Here is a 21,444-nt window from a genome sequence, read left to right as displayed (position 1 = left end):
AGCTTGAAGACTACTACTCACCTTTATCAAAAAGATTTTGTCCATCCTTTCTAAGATTTTTAACACTTTTAATCTTGAGTTTGAAATAAGAACACATGATCTCATCCCTTATAGCCATTTCATTCCATGGGGGTGTCTGAGCCCAGACTTGGTGAGATGATCAAGTACAACATACAGCTCCCCAGCCCCCTTTTCCACCCTGTTACTCTCTTACAGCTCTAGAAATCATTCAACAAGTATCTATTGAACACCTGCCTAACACTGCTCCCAGCACTAGCTTTTAGAAAATAGCAATGACCTCTTCTACATGATCCCAAATTCCATCTTTCCAGGACCTTAAACCAAGACCCCTCTGATTAACACATTTGTCAAGTGCCTAGCACAGCAAAGCCTTCAAACAACATAAATCAGGCTTCCTGGAGTCCAGAACCAAGCTCAGGTCTGGAAAGACCTCAGATTTTTTTATCCTCCTCAATACCTTCATGGTGCTTTGGGAGACAAAACACACATACAATGGTAAAGAATAAGACCAGGCAACATTGCTGATGCCACCAATATTTACGGAGTGCCCACTCTGTGCAGGCACTGAGCCACATTAAAGACATCATAGTAAGCACAGTACATTCTGTCACCTCACCATCTACTTGAGTAAACAGAATGGTAAGAAGTAGAACAGGGGGTCTTAGGAAGTCAGGGGAGGCTTCCTGGAGGAAGTGGCATCTGAACTGAAAACTGAAAGATTAGTGGTCGTTAGCCAGAAAAAGGAAGAGTGAAACATGAGGAGAGGCGAGAGTGTGCCACGCAAAGAGAACAGTCCTGCCAAGGCTGAAAGGAGAGCAAGTATTTGGGAACCTTCATTCAGTTTAATAGGACTGCTGTATAGAATTTTAATGAGACGTTGAGTTCAAAGGGTGGATTTGGAAGAGAGAAACTGAAAAGACATGAACAAGATCATAAAGTGCCCTGAAAACCATGGTAAGGTGTTATGGACTGAATTGTGTCCCCCGGAAAGATATGTTGAAGTCACAACCTCTGTACCTGTGAATGTGGCCTTAATTGGAATTAGGGTCATTGAAGTTATCAGTTGACATGAGGTTATACTGGAGTAGGGTGGGTTCTAATTCTATGTGACTGGTATCCTCATTAAAAAGAAATACACAGAGACAGAGGAAGGACAGCCATGTGATAATGGACACAGATGTAGCTGTTAGTCAAGGAACAGCAAGGATTTCCATGAGCCACCACCAGAAGGTAGGAAAAGGGCATGGAGCAGAAGGAATCAACGTGACCAATACCCTGATTTGGACTTCTAGCCTCCAGACTGTAAGACAACAAATTTCTCTTCTTATAAGCCACCCACTTTGTGGTATTTTGTTATGACAGCCTTAGGAAACTAATACATAAGGAATGTTCACTTTATTCTAAAAGCAACGGAGAGCTATTGGAAGTCAGATTTAAGACTGAGAGATTCATTTATCTAACATTCATTTAGCACATATTTATTAGCTTCCTAAGAACCAAATCCATTACCGCCAAGTTGATTCCAACTCAGTGTTCCTATAGTACAGAGTAGAACTGCCCCATAGGGTTTCCAAAGAGCAGCTGGTGGATTCAAACTGCCAACCTTTTGGTTAGCAGCTGAGCTGTTAACCACTGTGTTACCAGGGCTCCATTAGGTACCTACTCTCTTCCAAGTACTACTGTATTGGGGGCTGGAGATATATTGGTGGGCAAGATAGAGACAGAGCTTATAGTTTAGCAGGGAAGAAAGACAAGTCATTATGACACAGGGTGATGTATATTGAGAACAGGAAAGTACAGGGACTGTGGGAGTGCAGGGTGCTATGGGGATGAGTAAGTGGACTATTTGGCCTAGTCTAAGGGGGGAGAATGTTCAGGAAGGCTTCCTGGAGGGATATTTAAGCTATGAAGAATAGGAGTAGGAGTTAGCCAGGCAAAGAGGAGCAAGAGAAAGTTCCAGGCAGAGGGAGAATCATGTACAAAACCCCAAGACAAGAAGCAGCATTAATTTGGAGCATTAAAAGAAGTTCAGTCTTTCTGGAGTAGGAAAGGGAAATATTGTAAGATAAGGGCAGAGAGAAAGTTCCGGTAACAAGTTTGGCCTTGAAGAAAATAGGAATGCAGAAATCAACAGTTAGGTTTACATTTTAGAAAGAGCATTCTAGTTTTTTTGAGCATGAATGACATCTATTCAACAAACATTTGTAGACTATCTATTCAATGTCTGAGTTCCAGAGTTCATGGTTTGGCGGACAAGACAGATGTAAGCCTACAATGACTTCGTAATGTGATAAACGATGAAGGTCTGAATAGTGCTGTGGAGACTGACTTGGCCAGAGGGAGTAAAGGAAGTCTCGCAGAGGAGGTGGTTGTTGACCTCAGCCGTAAGGATGTGTAGGAGTTTGCCAGAGCATTGCAGATAGAACAGCAGACATAAATATGTGAAGTGTGAGAAGGCGTGGCATGTCCAGGGAATGGAGAGAATTTCAGAATGACTTCAGTTTGGGCTGCATGGGAAAAGTGACTGGAGAGGATATTTGAGAGGGAAGCTGGGAGCTGTGTCCTGAGAAGCCTTATATGTCAAGAATAGGAATTTCGACTTGAGTTTGAACTTCAGGTGGGATCACAGACCCCTTTGAGAATCTGAAACTCTCTTCAGAAAAATGCAAAATTTGCATGTGATTTCAGTGATTTAAAAATCTGCAGTAAAAATCGCACCCCTGTGGGCAGTGGGGAGCCACTGAAAAATTTTAAACAATAGAGCCAGATTTGCACTTTAGAATGATCGTAGAAACAACTTGCTTGGGAGAAACTGGAGGAGAGGCTAGAGGCAAGGGGATGAGGCAGGGAATTCTCATGAGACACTGGTTATAAAAAAGTAAGGGCCCAGGCCACGGTGGTACCAGTGGGGATAAAGGATGAGGCCCTATAGGAAAGGCGTCAGACATGGGGATATGCCAGGATTTGGTGACAAACTGGATGCCGGAGAAGGGTCAAATATGATTGACAAGAGAATGGTAGCACCATTGTCCCCAACATTCATTCTTTCCTTCCGCTTTAGTAATGGAACCCCCAATTTTTAGTTAGACATGTGGCCATCAGAATAGAGACTCCATTTCCTAGCCCCCACTGCAGCTTGATGTGGCCACATCACTAAGTTCTGGCTGATAGTACGTGAGTGGAAGTGATGTATGCAAACTCCAGCTTCTGCATTTAAAGGGCTGGAGAAATGCATTTCTCCCTTCCCACTGGCTGGAACATGGTGGTGAATCTCTTGACCCGTAAAGATGAGGTCAACACTCTAGGGGTGATAGACCAGCAAATCAGAAAAAGCTTAGGTGCCCAACACCGTGAAGGTGCCATATCTGCTCTGAATTGCTTATTTCTCAACTGATACATGAGCAATAATCTTCTAACTTCTCTAAACCAATGTACACCTCAATCTATGTTTCAGTAGGAGTTGGACACTCAGCACACTCAGCATCCATGGCGGTCTCAGGTGAGTGGATGGGTGTGTGGATTTCAGTGAAGGACGGGCCTGGGTGGAAAAGCCTGGGAAGGCCTTTCAGAAGGAGCATCCTTTCAATGGCTAGAGAAGGTATAATGGATATCTCCTTACAGTGCTGGTCTCTGTTCATGGCACACAGTGAAATCACCAGCCCACAGCCCTGCAGAAGTTATAACCTAATATGTTGCTCTAGCAGATTCCTGGACACAGGCTTTGTACCACAAGGTAGCCAGTTCCCAAGAAAATCAGTGCCTGTGAAATGGCCTGGTATGGAACTATGAGCAAGACGATGGAATTACCTGAGGAATTTGAATGGAGAAACACATAGAGTTTCAGACAATAGCAGTGGGTTATGGTTATGGAGTGAAAAGAGAGAGAAAACATGAGGTGGTGTGAGGCATAGAGAGAGGGAGAGAGTTTGGGTGCGTAACTGTTGAGACAGGTTGAAAGTATGTATGAGCAAGGAGAAGCTATGAGGTAGACAAAAGATTGAGAACAAATAGAAGAATAAGCCTAGATAGTAGACACCCATTGAGCTGTCTGCCAGGTATGCATTTCCTAGGAATTTCCCTTTCTGTCCCCACTCAACTGCAGCAGGGTCTGCCATGTTCCTACAAGAAACCTTGACCCCTGGTCATCTAAGGATGGACACTGGATGTTACCTGGGCCAATCAGGTCCCTTCCCAGGAATTGTGGAGCTGGGATTTAGGAGAGTGATTCAGTCTCCTTTCTGATTGTCTGGGCTTTAACAGCAGCTGCTCGTGGCCAGGTTCAGTCTCGTGGACTGAGGAGCAAAAACGTTATGACTGTTCAGCCAGAGAGAATGAAGCAGATGTTTAGAGCAAAGCAGGGCAGGGACACTGTCTTAGTTACTAGTACAAGTGGGTGACTTTAATGTTCTGGAGGCTAAGCCCAAATCAAAGTCTTAGCTGTGTCAATTCCTTCTGTAAGCCTCTCTCCTGGTATCTGCCAGAGATCCTTGATGTTCCTTTGCTTGTAGACAATCCTCGCATGTCATCTGTCTTTCCCTATGTGTTCATGTGTCTGTGACTATTCCGGTGTTTTACAACCCAGAAGTGACAAGACTTAGGGTCCACCCTACACTGATAAGACCTCAACTGATGGATTATCTTACAATATGGAAAGTAATTACATTACATGCAGTTACATTATGTTACATTACATTACATTTCAAGAAAGGTAATCTGCTCTACCCCAAGGCCAACTGATTTGATCACATGTAACTACTTGACAGTAGCTAGTGTTTGGCCAAAACATTGGGAACTATAGTCTAGCCATGTTGACACATAACACAGAAATGGAACAAGAACTTCCTGGCTTCACCAGAGCAACCCCCTTGTTTCTTTCCTAAGGCACCAGTACATACCTACTTTTGAATTCCATACTTAGTCTACTTGTTTATGGTGGGAGGCAACCAAGTCCATGGTGACTGGAATCAGATCTCACAGGTATTGAATCTCAGCTGGGCCACATGACTGCTCAAGCTCTTGATCTGTAAAATGGGCAATAATAGTTCCTCCTCCATCTTGTAAACATTCAGCTGGATCAAGCACCCAGCATAGGGTTTGGCCCATCTGGCAGGTGCTCACTATACAGTAGTGTACTTCCCATTTTCCCTGGCTGTTTGATCCTTTTTCCCAGCCTCAGCTCCATAAAAATAGAAGCTCGTCTTTACTGAGTACTTAGTCCTGCTCAGGCACTAGTCTTAAGGGCTTCGTGTGTATGAACTCATTTACCCCTCACAATGACTCTATAAGATATTGTTTTAGTTACCTAGTCTGCTGTAACAAAAAAATACTACAAGTGGGCAGCTTTAAAGGTTAGAATGTATTGTCTTACAGTTTTGGAGGGTCTTGGCCACATCAAATCCTTCTATGGGTCTTTCTTCTAGTCCCTTATGTCTACCGGCAATCCTTGGTGTTACTTTGCTGCTTTTATATCCATCTGTCTCCCAGGTCACATGGTGCTTCTTCCTGTGTGTGTCTGTTTTTCCTTTTTATAAGACACCACTTAGAAGGGGTTAGGTTTAGGACCCACCCTAATCCGATATGGGCTCATTAAAATAACAACAGCAACAAAAAAAAGTTGCCTTCAAATCGATTCCGGCTTATAGCAACCATATAGGACAGAGTAGAACTGCCCCATAGAGTTTCCAAGGAGCTTCTGGTGGATTTGAACTGTTGATCCTTTGGTTAGCAACTGTAGCACTTAACCACTATGCCACTACGGTTTCCTACATAACAAAAGAACCCCATATTTCCAAACAGGGTCATATTCACAGGTACAGGGGCTAGGACTTCAATATAACTTCTGGGGGAAAATAATTAAATTCATAGCAGGCTGTTGTTGTTGGGTGCTGTCAGGTTGACTCCAACTCACAGCAACCTCATGTGACAGAGGAGAACCCCCCATCGGGTTTTCTTGGCTATAATCTTTAAGGAAGCAGATTGATGAGTCTTTCTCTCGCAGGGCCACTGGGTAGGTTCAAACTGCCAACCTTTCATTTAGCAACTGAACGCATAACCCTTGAGCCAAGACATAGGTACTATAATTACCTGTTTTACGTATTAGGAAACTGAAGCACAGAGAGGTTAAGTAACCATTCAAGGCCATGCAGCTAGGAAACAGCAGATACAGGATTTAAAGCCAGGAGATCTGGCTCTATGACTACATTCCACTGCCTGTCCAGAGCTCTTCTTTTTCTCTTGTCCATAACTCCAACTGGGAGGAGGGTGTCTGGAGCAGTGGATGGACTCTGCTACCAGAACAAAGATGTTTAAGGGACCCAGCATTAAGTCATCAGCTGACCTACAAGTCCTGCTGGGTAGCCGCAGGACAGAGGAGATAAACAGGCAGAGTGTGAGGGACTGAAACAGCTGAGGAGTTGGGATGCCCACATGCTCAGCATTCCTGGAGAATAAAGTTGCTTTCCATCCAGGGCATTGGTGGTCTGAACCATATGCAGCTTCTGTTGCCCCCCAAGGAGAGAATTCCCTACAGCTCCAAATCAATTCCTTCACTCCCCTCCTACGGTGGAAACAGATGGGCCTGGAAGTGGAGACCAGCCAGTGTCTGAGGGGGGGTCCCCCACCTGACTTCACTCTGCCCAGTCTCCACGTCCCCCACCCCATCCCACTTCTGTGCTCTGTGAGACCTGGAAACGGTTCCTGGGCCTTTGCTCTGAAGCAAACAGAACTGTTCTATTGTGTATTAGGGCACATTCCCCAGTCCTCATGTTGCCTTAGTGGTAAGGGAATTTCCGCTCTTTTCCCCAGGAGGGAAAACTATGGGGAGGAAACTGTCCTCAGGAGCCCCTCCCCCCACCCCCCAGTGCTCAGGGAAAGAGGAGGACACACCTCATCAGTGAGCTTGGGAGCAAGAGGAGCAAGGCTCAAGCCCTGTCTCTGTTCTATCTGCTGTGGATAGGACTCAAACTGGTCTTCTTTGGTCTTCTCTCCACCCCTTGTCAGTTCAGCAGAGCAGGCCTGTCCCTGGTGAGGGGACACTGCTGGCCAAGCCTTAGAATGTGCATTGTGTGTCTAAGCCATGTCCTCCTTTCATGTGTAATCTGTAATAAAGTTGATCAGTAAACCTGTCTGTCGTTTTATCTTTCAATGGGTTCCCAACTTGAGAGATATAAAAAGAGATGCTCTTTATTATCCACTTCCTCTTCCCCTTCCACTCCCTGCACCACCCGCAAGCCCCACACACTCCCCATTCAGCACACTTGGTTTCTGGGTAAGGTCTAGCCTGGTCCAGCTAAACCAAATAAATCTCAAATCCATTGCCGTCCAATCTATTCCGACTCATAGCAACCCTATATGACAGAATAGAACTGCCCCCATCAGGCTTCCAAGGCTGTAAATCTTTACAGAAGCAGACTGCTACATCTCTCTCCCATAGAGTGACTGTGAGATTTGAACTACCGACTTTTTAGTTAGCAGCCGAGCATTTTAACTACTGCACCATCAGGGCTCCTTCTGGTCCAACTGTGGTGTTTGTGTGCCTTCGAGTCAATTTAAACTCATAGTGACCCTATAGAGCAGAGTAGAACTGCCTCACAGGGCTAGAGGATTCAAACTGCTGACCTTTCAGTTAGCTTCCAACTCATAGCAATCCTATAGGACAGAGCAGAGCTTCCCTATAGGGTTTCCAAGGCTGTAGTCTTTATGGAAGCAGACTGCCACATCTTTCTCCTAGGAGCATCTGGTGAATTTGAAATGCCAACCTTTTGGTTAGCAGCTGAGTGCTTAACCACTGCATCACCAGAGCCCTTCCAGCTAGGAGCGGTGAATGGAAAAGAAAGGTGCTAGCAGGGCAGCAAGTCAGAGAAGGAACAGTGTCTGAAGGGGCACTGCTAGCCAGAAGGGTGTCTGCAGCTACAACTGACACTGGCCCACCTGGCAAGGTCACTGCCATTACACAACTCAAGGTAGCACCATCTCATTGTGTTCTACTGAATGGTGCCTTCTACAATTGTGCTCTGGGAGTTGCCATTCACGGAGAACACAATAGTACCCCCTGGGGTTTTACAACAGGGTGTCCTGGGTCTCTGTGTGAATAGGACAGAGCTTCGTAGGTGGGGAAATAGGGCATCCAGCCCTCATAGTTCAGAGGTCTAGACAGGCAGGCAGGTAGATTGTGATGCAGGCAAGACATTACCAGGGGGTAGGGTTTACCTTCCAGGATTCAATCCCAGGAATCAGAGGAAAAGAGTCAAAAGTCCAAGGCGGGGGCTGGGGGCCAAGAAAGGAGGGGAGCAACAACTCAGGTCAGCAACAGTTAAGAAGCCACCTCAGTGCCAGACACAGTCATGTATGACCTGGGCTTTAAAGCACTCACAGCATAGTGGCGGACAGATATAGGACCCAAGGAGGTCAGCTCAGCCAGAGCTGAGCTGAGTCTTGAAGCATGAATAGAAGTTCACCAGCTGAGAGGTGGGGAGAGCATTCTGAGCTAGGGCTACAGGCAGGAATGGGCACAGAAATGCCCTCTGGAACCTACCAGTGGTTTCTGGGGCTGAAGTCCCAGGGGTTAAAATAATCTTAAGAGCTACTGTTTATTGATAACTCACTATATTAAGTACTTAACATAGATGTTAAGTTTGTTGAAGAGTCTGAACTTGGCAGGCTTCAAAGTAACAGCATGCCCTGGTAAGCCTACCACTTCAGAATCCTACCATCCTCCTTGAATTCCTCAAGGCTTCCCATGTGTAGGCTAGGGGAGAAGGGAAGGGAGGCTGATGGTGATGGCAATGGTGGTCTTGCCTCTTAGAAAGGGTGCATCAGGTGGCTGTCTTTAGAGTGTGGGGCAGTTTCATGCTAGTTCCTCAGATTTAGGGCTATAGCCACAATTCCAAGGCAATAAGGAGTGCTCACTTCAGCAGCACATATACTAAAATTAGAACGATACAGAGAAGATTAGCATGGATGACATGCAAATTCATGAAGCATTCCATATTTTTTAGGACAGAACCTGTACCACACACTTGATGACCAGCTACCTGGACACCTGAGCTGAATTCATACAAGAAAAGTGAATGAACTCCTAGACTGTTATATACTTGATAACAGCTCTGGCCATCTGGGGACAGGACGTCAGAGTTCCAAAGGCGAAACTAATCAAGCTAGCTCACTCAAGCAACCCATTTGGGCATATCAAAACAAAACAAAGCAAGAAGCTATGACACAGTAAGCAAACAAAAACTAACACAATAACTTATGGATGGCTCAGAGACAACAGTCAATATCAAGTTGCATAAAGAAACAGACCATGATTACCTCAACAAAGAATCAAGGGATCTTCTAGATGATAGTGCCTTTCTGGAATTACCAGAGGCAGAATATAAAAGATTAATATACAGAACCCTTCAAGACATCAGGAAGGAAATGAGGCAATACACAGAACAAGCCAAGGAACACATAGATAAAGCAGTTGAAGAAATTAAAAAGATTATTCAGGAACATAATGAAAAATTTAATAAGCTGGAAAAATCCATAGACAGACAGCAATCTGAAATTCAGAAGATTAACAATAAAATTACAGAAGTAGACAACTCAATAGAAAGAGGAGCAGAATTGAGCAAATAGAAGTCAGAATTTCTGAACTGGAAGATAAAGCACTTGGCACTAATATCTTTGAAGAAAAATCAGATAAAAGAATTAAAAAAAATGAAGAAACCTTAAGAATCATGTGAGATTCTATCAAGAGAAATAAGCTATGAATGATTGGAGTACCAGAACAGGGAGGGATAACAGAAAATACAGAGAGAATTTTTGAAGACTTGTTGGCAGAAAACTTCCCTGATACTGTGAAAGATAAGAAGATATCTATCCAAGATGCTCATCAAACTCCACATAATGTAGATGTTAAAAGAAAGTCACCAAGACATATTATAATCAAACTTGCCAAAACCAAAGATAAAGAGAGAATTTTAAGAGCAGCTAGAGATAAACAAAAAGTCACCTACAAAGGAGAGCCAATAAGCATAACTTCAGACTACTCGGCAGAAACCATGCAGACAAGAAGGCAATAGGATGACTTATATAAAAAATTGAAGGAAAAAAATTGCCAGCCAAGAATCATATATCCAGCAAAACTGTCTCTCAAATATGAAGGTGAAATTAGGACATTCCCAGATAAACAGAAATTTAGGGAATTTGTAAAAACCAAACCAAAACTACAAGAAATACTAAAGGGAGTTCTTTGGCTAGAAAATCAATAATATCAGGTATCAACCGAAGACTAGAACACTGAGCAAAGCAATCAGCGGTCAACCCAGACAGGGAAATCAAAAAAATAAATCAAGATTAAAAAAAAGAAAACGCTCAAAACAGGGCAACAGCAATGTTATGTAAAAGAAGACAAAATTAAAACAATAAAAAGGGACTAAAAAATGTAGTCATAGATCTTCCATATGGAGAGGAAGATAAGGCAATACAAAGAAATAAAAGTTAAGTTTAAATTTAGAAACATAGGGGTAAATAATAAAGTAACCACAAAGGAGACAAACTATCCTACTCATCAAAATAAAACACAAGAAAAAAATACTCAGCAGAAACAAAATCAACAACAATGAATATGAGGGAAGGACAATATATAATCTACTCAGCACATAAAATTAAGTGGGAAAAAGAAACTGTCAACAACACACAAAAAAAGACACCAAAATGATAGCCCTAAATTCATACCTATCCATAATTACGCTGAATACAAATGGACTAAGTGCACCAATAAAGAGACAGAGTGGCAGAATGGATTAAAAAACACGATCCATCTATATGCTGCCTACAAGAGACACACCTTAGACTTAGAGACACAAACTAAAACTCAAAGGATGGAAAAAAATGTATCAAGCAAACAACAATCAAAAAAGAGCAGAAGTGGCAATATCAGTTTCTGACAAAATAGACTTTAAAGTTAAATCCATCATAAAGGATAAGGAAGGACACTATATAATGATTAAAGGGACAATGTACCAAGAAGATATAACCATATTAAATATTTATGTACCCAATGACATGGCTGCAAGATACATACAACAAACTCTATCAGCATTGAAAAGTGAGATAGACAGCGCCTTCAACACACCACTTGCGGTGAAGGACAGAACACCCAGAAAGAAGCTCAATAAAGACATGGAAGATCTAAATGCCACAATCAACCAACTTGACCTCACAGACATATACAGAACACTCCACCCAACAGCAACCAAGTATACTTGCTTTTCTAGTGCACATGGAACATTCTCTAGAATAGGCCACATATTAGGTCATAAAGCAAGCCTTAGCAGAATCCAAAACATTGAAATATTACAAACCAAGGCAATAAGGAGCCCTGGTGGTGCAACTGCTAAGGGCTTGGGAAAGGTTGGCATTCAAACCCACCCAGCAGCTCCATGGGAGAAAAGACCTGGTGATCTGCTCCCATAAAGATTATAGCTTAGAAAACCCCATAGGGCCATTCTACTCTGCCACATGGGGTCACTATGAGTCAAAATTGACTCGACGGCACCTAACAACAACATCAACTAGAAAAGTCCCACTCAATAACTTCCTACACAAATATTAATTCTCACAACAATCCTATAAGGCTTAAAGTCACACAGCTAGTAAATGCATTAGCTGGGATTTCCACAGCTGTTATATTTATATCTGGGTTAAAGGCCATATTCTCATCTGCTCCATTATCACCATCTTTACAACTGCAACCTAACTTCATTTTGGACATCTTCAACTGGCTGACCCACAGGAAACTCAAATTAAAAAAAAAAAAAAGCATATCCCAAACTGAATCCAACAGCTCAGCCCTGGGGACCTCCTGAAACTCACTTTTCTTTCAATATTTCCTCTCCCAGGTACTACGTTAAAAATCTGGGTGTCATCCTTGACTTCTTCTTCTCAGTCAACAGCTAAAATTGGCCATTATGCGCTGTTCGTTTAAGCGCTCAATGCTTTCAACTCTTCCCGCATCAACATCCTTGCTGATACTCTCCACTGACCCAGGCCCCCAATGACTCTCAACTGTATCACCTCAACACTCTCCTTGCGGTCTTCTGTCTTGCATCTCCCATCTGTCCTACCCTCCTCCTTCACCTGTCCCCATATAGCTGCCATGGTGACCTTTCTATCACGCACATCTGCCATGTCCCTCCCTGTCTAAAACCTTCCAAGTCACTATTTCTGTGTAGCTGCCGTGCTGCTCAAGGTTGTGTATGGTCCACAGATCACCCGAATCAGCATCTCCTTGGGAGCTTGTTAAAAGTACAGATTCCTGGATCCTGGTGCAGAATGCCTGAATAAAATACCCTCCTTTCATTTAAGTTCCACAGGTGACTGTTGTGTACCTTAATGTATAAGATCTACCATCCAGCCAACTACCTCTAGAACAGTGATTTTCAAAGTTGAACAGGCATACAAATCACCTGGGGATCTTGTTAAAATGCAAATTCTGATTCAGTGGATTTGGAGTGTCACCTGAGATTCTGCATTTCCAACAAGCTTCCAGGGGCTGCTGGTGCTGCTGGTCAGGGAGCCCACTTTGAGAAGCAAGGTGAAAGACACAACTAGAAATAGTGGTTGTCTCTGAGAAGGTGGGGGAAGGGAGGAAGGATGAGAAGGAGATTTTCACTGTGTACTGTTGTGTTCCTCGTGAGTTTTTTTTCTATGCATATGTTAATTATTCAAGAAAAATAATATTTTAAAGTCAATGAATTCTAGGATCAAGCTTAAGTTTCTAACTATACTGCTGTCTTAGGGTTCTCTACAGAAGCAAAACCAGTCAGATTACATATATGCTTATACATATGTATAAAACCCAAACCAAACCCATTGCTGTTGAGTCAATTTGGACTCATAGCAACCCTACAGGGCAGAGCAAAATTGCCCCACCGGGTTTCCAAGGCTGTAATCTTTATGGATGTCATAAAAAATGAAATGGACTGCATAAATATTGACATCCTAGGCATTAGTAGCTGAAATGGACTGGTATTGGCCATTTTGAACTAAACAATCATAAGGTATACTATACTGAGAATGACAAACTGAAGAGGAATGGCATGGCACTCATTGTCAAAAAGAACATCTCAAGACATATCCTGAAGTACAATGCTGTCAGTGATAGGATAATATCCATACGCCTACAAGGAAGACTAGTTAATGTAATTATCACTCAAATTTACACACCAATAAATAATGCCAAAGATGAAGAAATTGAAGTTTTTACCAGCTTCTGCAGTATGAAATTGATCAAACATGCAATCAAGATGCAGTGATAATTACTGGTGATTGGAATGCAAAAGTTGGAAACAAAGAAGAATCAGTAGTTGGAAAATATGGCCTTGGTGATAGAAATGACCCTGGAGATTGCATGATAGAATTTTGCAAGACCAACTTACTTCTGCATTGCAACAACATAAACAGCAGCTATACGTGTGGACCTGCTGGATGGAAAAAAACAGGGATCAGATCAACTACGTCTGTGGAAAGAGACGATGGAGAAGCTCAATATCATCAGTCAGAAGAAGGCCAGGGGTCAACTATGGGACAGACTATCAATTGCTCGTGTGCAAATTCAAGTTGAAGCTGAAGAAAATTAGAATAAGTCCACGAGAGCCAAAGTACAACCTTGAGTTATGTCCCACCTGAATTTAGAGATCATCTCAAGGGTAGAGTTGATGCATTGAACACTAATGACTGAAGACCAGACGAGTTGTGGAATGACATCGAGGACATCATACATGAAGAAAAAAAGAGGTCATTAAAAAGACAGGAAAGAAAGAGAAGACCAAAATGGATGTCAGAGGAGACTCTGAAGCTTACTCTTGAACATAGAGTAGCTGAAGTGAAAGGAAGACATGATGAAGTAAAACAGCTGAACAGAAGATTTCAAAGGGCAGCTGGAGAAGACAAAGTAAAGTATTTTAATGAAACGTGCAAAGACTTGGAATTAGAAAGGGAAGAATACACTCAGCATTCTCAAGCTGAAAGAACTGAAGAAAAAATTCAAACTTCAAGTTGCAATATTGAAGGATTCTATAGGGTTGCAAAGAGTTGGACTCAACTCAATGCAACGGGTTTGGGTTTTTTTTTGTTGTTGTTATAGTGTCGTTGGCACTGGGTTTGGTTTTGTTTTTTTAGTGTCGCTATGAGTCAGAATTGACTCAACAGCAACGGGTTTGGTTTGATATGGGGAAAATATTGAACGTTGCAGAAAGCATCAAAAGAAGATGAAAGGAATACACAGGGTCACTGTAGCAAAAAGAATTGGTTGATGTTCATCCATTTTGGGAAGTAACATATGATCAAGAACCAATGGTACTGAAGGAAGAAGTCCAAGCTGCACTGAAGGAAATGGTGAAAAACAAGGCTTCAGGAATTGATGGTATACCAATTGAGATACTTCAACAAATGGATGCAGCGCTGGACGTGTTCACTTGTTTATGTCAAGAAATTTGGAAGAAAGTTTCCTGGCCCAACGACTGTGCCCATTCCAAAGAAAGGTGATCCAACAAAATGCAGAAATTATTGAACAATGTCATTATACCACACATGAGTAAAATTTTGCTGAAGATCATTCAAAAGCGGTTGCAGCAGTACATCGTCAGGGAACTGCCAGTAGTTCAAGTCGGATTCAGAAGAGGACCTAACAATAACAACAACAACAACAACAACAACAACAACAACAACAACAACAATCTTTATGGAAGCAGACTGCCACATCTTTCTCCTGAGGGGCAACTGGTGAGTTCAAACCCCTGACCTTTCAGTTAATAGCTGAGTGTTTAACCACCGAACCACCAGGGCTCCTTACATATGTATGTTTATGTATAATCTTACTGGCTATAGATAGATATACATACAGATATGTACAGAGAGAGAAATTTATTTTGACGATTTGGCTCACGCAATTGTGAGGACTGGAAAGTCCAAAATTAGTAGATCAGGTGACAAACTGGAAATTCCAGTCTTGTGTCCCAAAACAGTAGGTCAAGGGGTAGAGAGAAGTATTCGGGCAGAATATCTATTTATAACCTAGAGGCAGGATCCTCCTCCAGGAAACCTCTCGTTTTTCTCTTAAGCCTTCAACTGACTGATGAAGCCCATCCACTTTATAAGGATATTCTGCTTTGTTGTTGTGTTGTTAGCTGCCATTGAATTGGCCCCGACTCAAGGTGACCCCATGTGCTACAGAGTAGATCTGCTCCATAGAGTTTTCTTGGCTGTAATCTTTACAGTAGCAGCTCACTAGGCCTTTCTTCTGAGGAGCCAATGGGTGGATTCGAGCCATCAGCCTTTAGGTTAGTAGTCCATTCCAATTGCTTGCAGGATCCAGGACCCAGAATCCCAGTCTACATTACTTAAGACCAACTGATTTAAATGCTAATCACATTTAAACACTTCATAGCAACATCTAGACCAGTGTTTGGCCAAATAACTGGGTGGCAACCCTGGAAACTCTGGTGGCATAGTGGTTAAGTGCTACAGCTACTAATAAAAAAAAGTCAACAGTTCGAATCCGCTGGATGCTCCTTGAAAACTCTATGGGGGGCAATTCTACTCTGTCCTATAGGGTCACTATGAGTTGGAATCGGCTTGAAGGCAATGGTTTTTTTTTTTTTTTTTTGGTATAGCCTAGCCAAGATGACACATAAAATTAACCATCACGCCATCAAGTGCCGTCAGGATCTGCCCTCAGCCTGCCTCCCTAGTTCTTCACGCAACTGCCTCTAGTACTCATGCTGCTCCAGAAACACACATCCGCTGGTAGCTCCCCTGCACAAACCATGCAGGTTCTCACTTACAAGCTCATGTTTCTCTCCTCTTAAAACGCTCTTCCCTCTAGCTAATGCCTACTTTTTCTTGAAGTTTCCCCACAGTGTGACGTCCTCTGGGAAGCTTTCTGTGATCTCTGTCTACCTCAGACGCAGACACAGCTAGAGGGACGTGCAGCCCTAGTAACTTCCACATCAGTGCAGCTCAGAGTGTGGCTAGAAACTTCATAGCAATTTGACATAAAATCCCTAATCAGTGAGCTTGTATTTTGTCTGTTTTTAATTTCTTTTTCCTTCTAATTCATTTTTAGGCTATTTTACAAAAGTATTGGAGTCCTGGTGGCCGCTAACCAAAAAGGTGGGCAGATCGAATCCACCAGCCACTCCTTGGAAACTCTACAGGGGCAGTTCTACCCTATCCTATAGGGTTGCTATGAGTTGGAATCGACTTGACAGCAATAGGTTTTTGGTTTTATTGATCTGCAAAGGATTGGGGTGGGGGGAACCGATCCTTAACCATGAATAGTTTAAGAAGCGCTGCTCTACGTAATGTCATTGCACACGACACATTGTATTTTGTCTGTTTAGCTGTCTCTCTTCCCCACTAAATTGTGAACTCTTTGAGAGCAGTCAGGGAGACCGCGTCCAGCTTTTCCTTCCCATTGCTTAAGTCCTGACCTATTGTAGTAGACAATGATAAATTGACTTAACATGCAGGCCCAGGCTGGACCACCAAGGTCCAAGTATGTTGAACGTAAGATTAAGGACTTTATCCCGCTGGAGTAGAGTCCCTCTAACCCTTCTGCCCGAAGTCATGACAGATTCCAGAATCTGGGAAGAGGCTGACATGACAGATGAGATATCAAATGTTGGTTTCCCAAAATTATCACCAGAACAACCCATTGATAAAGCAAAGCTTTGTTCCTTCTTATCTCAGTAAGACTGAGTCTTAGTAACATCTCAGAGAGGGAAGGTAAAGTTGGGGAATATATGAGTTTTAGGGTCTGGTTTAAGGTAAGATTTTCAATGCAGGACTTGATTAGGATTGGGTAAGGGTCACAGTCCACCACCCATCTGTCAGTTTTGCCATACTGTTGTGGTTTGTGTGTTGTTATGATACTGGAAGCTGTGACACCAGTATTTGGAATACCAGCAGGGTCACCCATGGTAGACAGGTTTCACAGGAGTTTCCTGGTGATCTACTTCTGAAAATTAGCCTATGATCACATCAGAATATTGTCTGATATCATGCTGGAAGATGAGCCCCCTAGGTTGGAAGGCACTCAAAATACAACGTTGGCCGCAACAATGGAATCAAGTACACCCATGATGATGAAGATGGTGCAGGAATAAGCAATGTTTTGTCTGTTGTACATGGGGTCATCATGAGTCAGAGTTGGACTTATCTAGTGCTGTCATAACAGAAATACTACAGAGGGGTGGCTTTAAAGAATAGGAATTTATTTTCTCACAGTTCAGGAGGCTAGAATTCTGAATTCAGCACATGGCTCTAGGGAAAGGTTTTTGTCTATTTCAGCTTCTAGTAGCCATTAATCCTTGGAGTTTCTGGGCTTGTAGATGCCAGGTTTGTCTGTCTTTATACGGCATCTTCTCCCTGTGTGTGTTTCTGTGTCTATTCTGCTCTTTATGTAACTCGGAAGGGATTAGTTTTAGAACTCACCCTACGCTGGTAAGGAGCCCTGGTGGTGAAGTGGTTAAGGGCTTGGCTGCTAACCAAATGGTAGGCAGTTCAAATCCACCAGTTGCTCCTTGGAAACCCTATGGGGCAGCTCTACTCTGTCCTATAGGGTGGCTATGAGTGGCAATTGACTCGAAGGCAATTTTTTTTTCTATACTGGTATGATCTCATTAATATAGCAAAACTCCCTATTTCCAAACAAGGTCATATTTACAGGTACTGGGGTTAGAATTTCAAAACATATTTTGGGGAAAACACAATTCAGTCTAAAACAAATCGTTTATGATTGGTGGACACAGTTGGGTGAGGATTTTTGAGGCGAGGGGTTCAAAGAGTCTTGAGAAGTAAACTGTCATTTGATGCTTTCTGTTGAAGAGTTTAACAACTTGATGTTTGTTTATATAGCTGTTTTTTTTTTTTTTAACTTCCTTGCATAAACAATAGTTATTTGCAAATTTACCTTACAGGGCAAGGGTTTTCTGGAATAGTAAAGTTATATTGATGAAGACAGCAGATAGGAAAGTCTGTGCGGATGTAGAGGGCTTCAGTTTTGGGGAGTCAGGTGATCCAGCTGAGGGGAGGAGACAGCCTGGGAGCTGGGAGCTGGTGGGCCCGGACACCTATCAGTTGTTTAACAAGATGTTAAAAAATAATATTGCAAAGGGAAGCTTTCATTCCTCGTGCCCAGATAGCACAGTAATACCATTTTAATTCATTGTTTTCTTAGCACTGACTTTGTCATTTAGCCCCTGGCCCCATGGGAAGCCATTTGATCTCTCCCGCTTTCCATTTCCCTCTGGCCCTACTTTAGCTTTGACTCTATCCTGAGGTTAGAATGTTGTTGTTGGGTGACATCAAGTTGATTATGACTCATAGTGACCCTATATGGTAGACTAGAATTGCCCCATACAGTTTTCTAGGCTGTAATCTTTACGGAAGCAGGTCCCCAAGTCTTTCTTCTGTGGAGCCTCTGGATAAGTTCGAACCACTAACCTTTCAGTTAGCAGCCAAGCACTTAACCATTGCACCACCAGGGCTCCTTGGGGTTAGGATTGTTGTTGTTATTGCTGTGTGCTGTTGAGTCGATTCTGACTCAGGACAACCCTATAGGACAGAGTAGAACTGCCTCATAGGGTTTCCAAGGCTGTAATCTTTACGGAAGCAGACTGCCATATCTTTCTCCCATGGAGCAGCTGGTGGGTTCAAACCACCAATCTCTCGATTTAGCAGCCAAGTGTACCACTGTACCACCCGGGCTCCTGGGGTTAGAATAGGTGCCTAAAATCTGATAGTCTCCCTCATTTATCTTTCAGAGTTCACTATAGTTTGTGAGAGTAAAAAAAAATTAGCACAGCACACTTAACAGAAATACCTCAAGGGGAAGAGGGCGCAGTTGGGAAAAAAAAATATAAAGCACCTTATTTGCATAAAATATATATTTGCTGGTGGGCAAGTTAGGTATCATTACATCAGTGACCTTTTCCACACCCCTCCTGGTCTGTGTGCAGCCGGAAGCAGGTGGTCTGCTGTGCAGTTCCCAAAGTGATTATCCTGTTGTAGACATCAGACAAAATGAGCAGGCCTCATGGGGGAGAATGCTGATTTGAGTTGGAAAGGTCAAGCAATACTGGTGAGCAAGCAGCATCGCACACAGCCTTTTGATGGGAGAGTCTCAGATGCATCTGGCCCTAGACAAGAAGACCTAATCTAATTTCTAAGCAGGAAGAATACGGCTGCCTGGGACGGAACACCAGATCTGATTTTCCCTGAAATTCTTGGCAGTGGGAGGTGGGGGGATGACTGACATTTATTGAAAGCCTGCAAGGCATTTTAATATGTCATTTCATGGGAAAGCTCAGCATATCCACAATCTTTGTAAATTGAATAATATTTTCCATACTCTAGGAGATACATCTGTTTAAAGGAAGCTTCTAGCAAACCTTTTCTGAAATGAAGGAAACATTCCCTGTTTTTGTTTTTGTCACCTAGTTGATCTCTCTGACAAAATCTGTTGTCCAAAAGAAGGTACCAGTCAATATTCTGCAGTGAATACGTGCTACCCAGCCAGGTAAGTTGAAATTTGACTTCCCAACCCCCTGAGTGGTATGAATGGTTAATGTGCTCAGCTGCTAACTGACAAGTTGGAGGTTCGAGTTCACTTAGAGCACCTCAGAAGAAAAGCCTGGTGATCTACTTCTGAAAACTCAGCCACTGGGAAACCTATGGAGCACGGTTCTACTCGGACGCACATGGGGCTGCCATAAGTTGGAGTCAATTCACCATCAGTTGTTCCTGTTTTTTTAAATCCCCACAACAACAATAATAATCCTCTAATATTTCATTTATTAACTGTGAATAAAATTAAAAGATCTGCAGGAGTGAAGAACCCATTCTTTCCAGAATCCCGCCTTCCATCAGTGCTTTCATTCTGCTCTACCACACTCACTTATTTGGTGAATATTAGGAGTGAAAAAGTCCCCTAGATAGAGGAGTTGTCACTAACATCTCAGTTCCTCACCTTTCTTTCACTTGTCCACCCACTGGCAGCTTTGACCTGGTGATCTCCCATAGATCTGTGCAGCTCTGTCCCTTGAATTATGTGACACTGTTTTCCCTGGTTCTCCTCCTCCAGGTCCTCAAGCTCCTCTTAGAATCCCTCCGAAAGGTTTCATTCTCAACTCTTCTCTTCCCTCCTTTCCCTTAGAATTCTCAGGACTTTTACAATTACTTTTATCCAAACAACTTCCACACCTAAATCTCTGCCTTGTCCTCTCCCATGAGCTCCCGTTCAAACCACCTGACTTTGAGTATTGACCATGCAGGAGATCCTGACGTCCTGCTCTGCCCGTTTAACATCCTGGTCTTGGTGTTTGCCTCAACTCCTTCTGAGTAAGGCACCCTGCTCTAAACAAAACCTGTCAATGGCTCCCCACTGCCTACAGAAAGGTGTCTAAACGCTTGCCTTGAGTTCAAGATCTGTTCTGATGTGGCCCCATTCTCCCCTTTCAAACATCCACGACTACCCTATTTATCATACTCTTCAACTAGACAACAGTTCTATTTTCTCCCTACCTCTGAAAATTTGATTGTTTCCTTTGCCTACTATGCTCGTTTCATGCCCAGTCTCTGCATGTTCAGATCCCACCCAAGGTTCTTGTCTGGTCCCTTGGATTTAATGTTGTTGTTAGTTGCCATAGAGTCAATTCTGACTTAAGGGACAAAATATCTTGGAAAGTAAGTAAGTCTCAAAAGATCACATCCACTGGGTGTGGTATCCTAGAAGGTCACCAGATGGCACAATGATACCCATACTCACTACCTCAGGGGAAAATTTATATTAACTGCCGTGGTGCAAATGATTAATGTACTCAGCTGATAACCAAAAGGTTGGCGATTCAAGTCTGCCCAGAGGCACCTCAGAAGAAAGGTCTAGTGTTTGTACCACCCAGGGACTCCAAATGGAGACTACACTGCCCCAATCAAACATCAGTCTAATCTTTGGAAAAGCTAACTGCAGGCAAATTTGTGAAGCAAATAAATATTTCCTTTGGGGTTTCCGAAGTCTCTTTTAAACCCTCCTTTCTCATCCCAGTAAATCTGATTCCCTATGGTGCTATTGGAAAATAACATTCTCTCCAAATTATTATGACTCAATGAAGAACTCAAGATGGGTTGAGGGGATCTGATGAGATAAGAACGTGGAGTTCTGAGGATACTAGAGCTATCAGTGGACAGTTCAAGGGCAGGAGGTCTCAGCGAAGTAAGAATTTCCAACACACCAGTGTATACCTGAGGACAAGCACTCCCTGCCACCCATGGCGGAACTGTGAAGAAGTTGGCAACTTTGAGAGCCTAGGAAATTAAGAAACAGAGAAAAAAAAAGAGAGGCACATATATTCATACATGTAATAAAGCACATACGGG

The 21,444-nt window shown here is 42.9% G+C and overlaps 1 pseudogene; it reads left to right on the top strand.

Moving 5' to 3' along the window:
- The first annotated feature begins 8,920 nt into the window (after window positions 1-8,920).
- LOC126074127 (uncharacterized) lies at window positions 8,921-9,014 on the top strand (annotated as a pseudogene).
- The last annotated feature ends 12,430 nt before the right edge of the window (window positions 9,015-21,444 follow it).

This window comes from Elephas maximus, chromosome 3 (assembly GCF_024166365.1).
Source record: "Elephas maximus indicus isolate mEleMax1 chromosome 3, mEleMax1 primary haplotype, whole genome shotgun sequence".
NCBI lineage: Eukaryota > Metazoa > Chordata > Mammalia > Proboscidea > Elephantidae > Elephas > Elephas maximus.
This window is presented reverse-complemented; position numbering and strand designations above follow the sequence as displayed.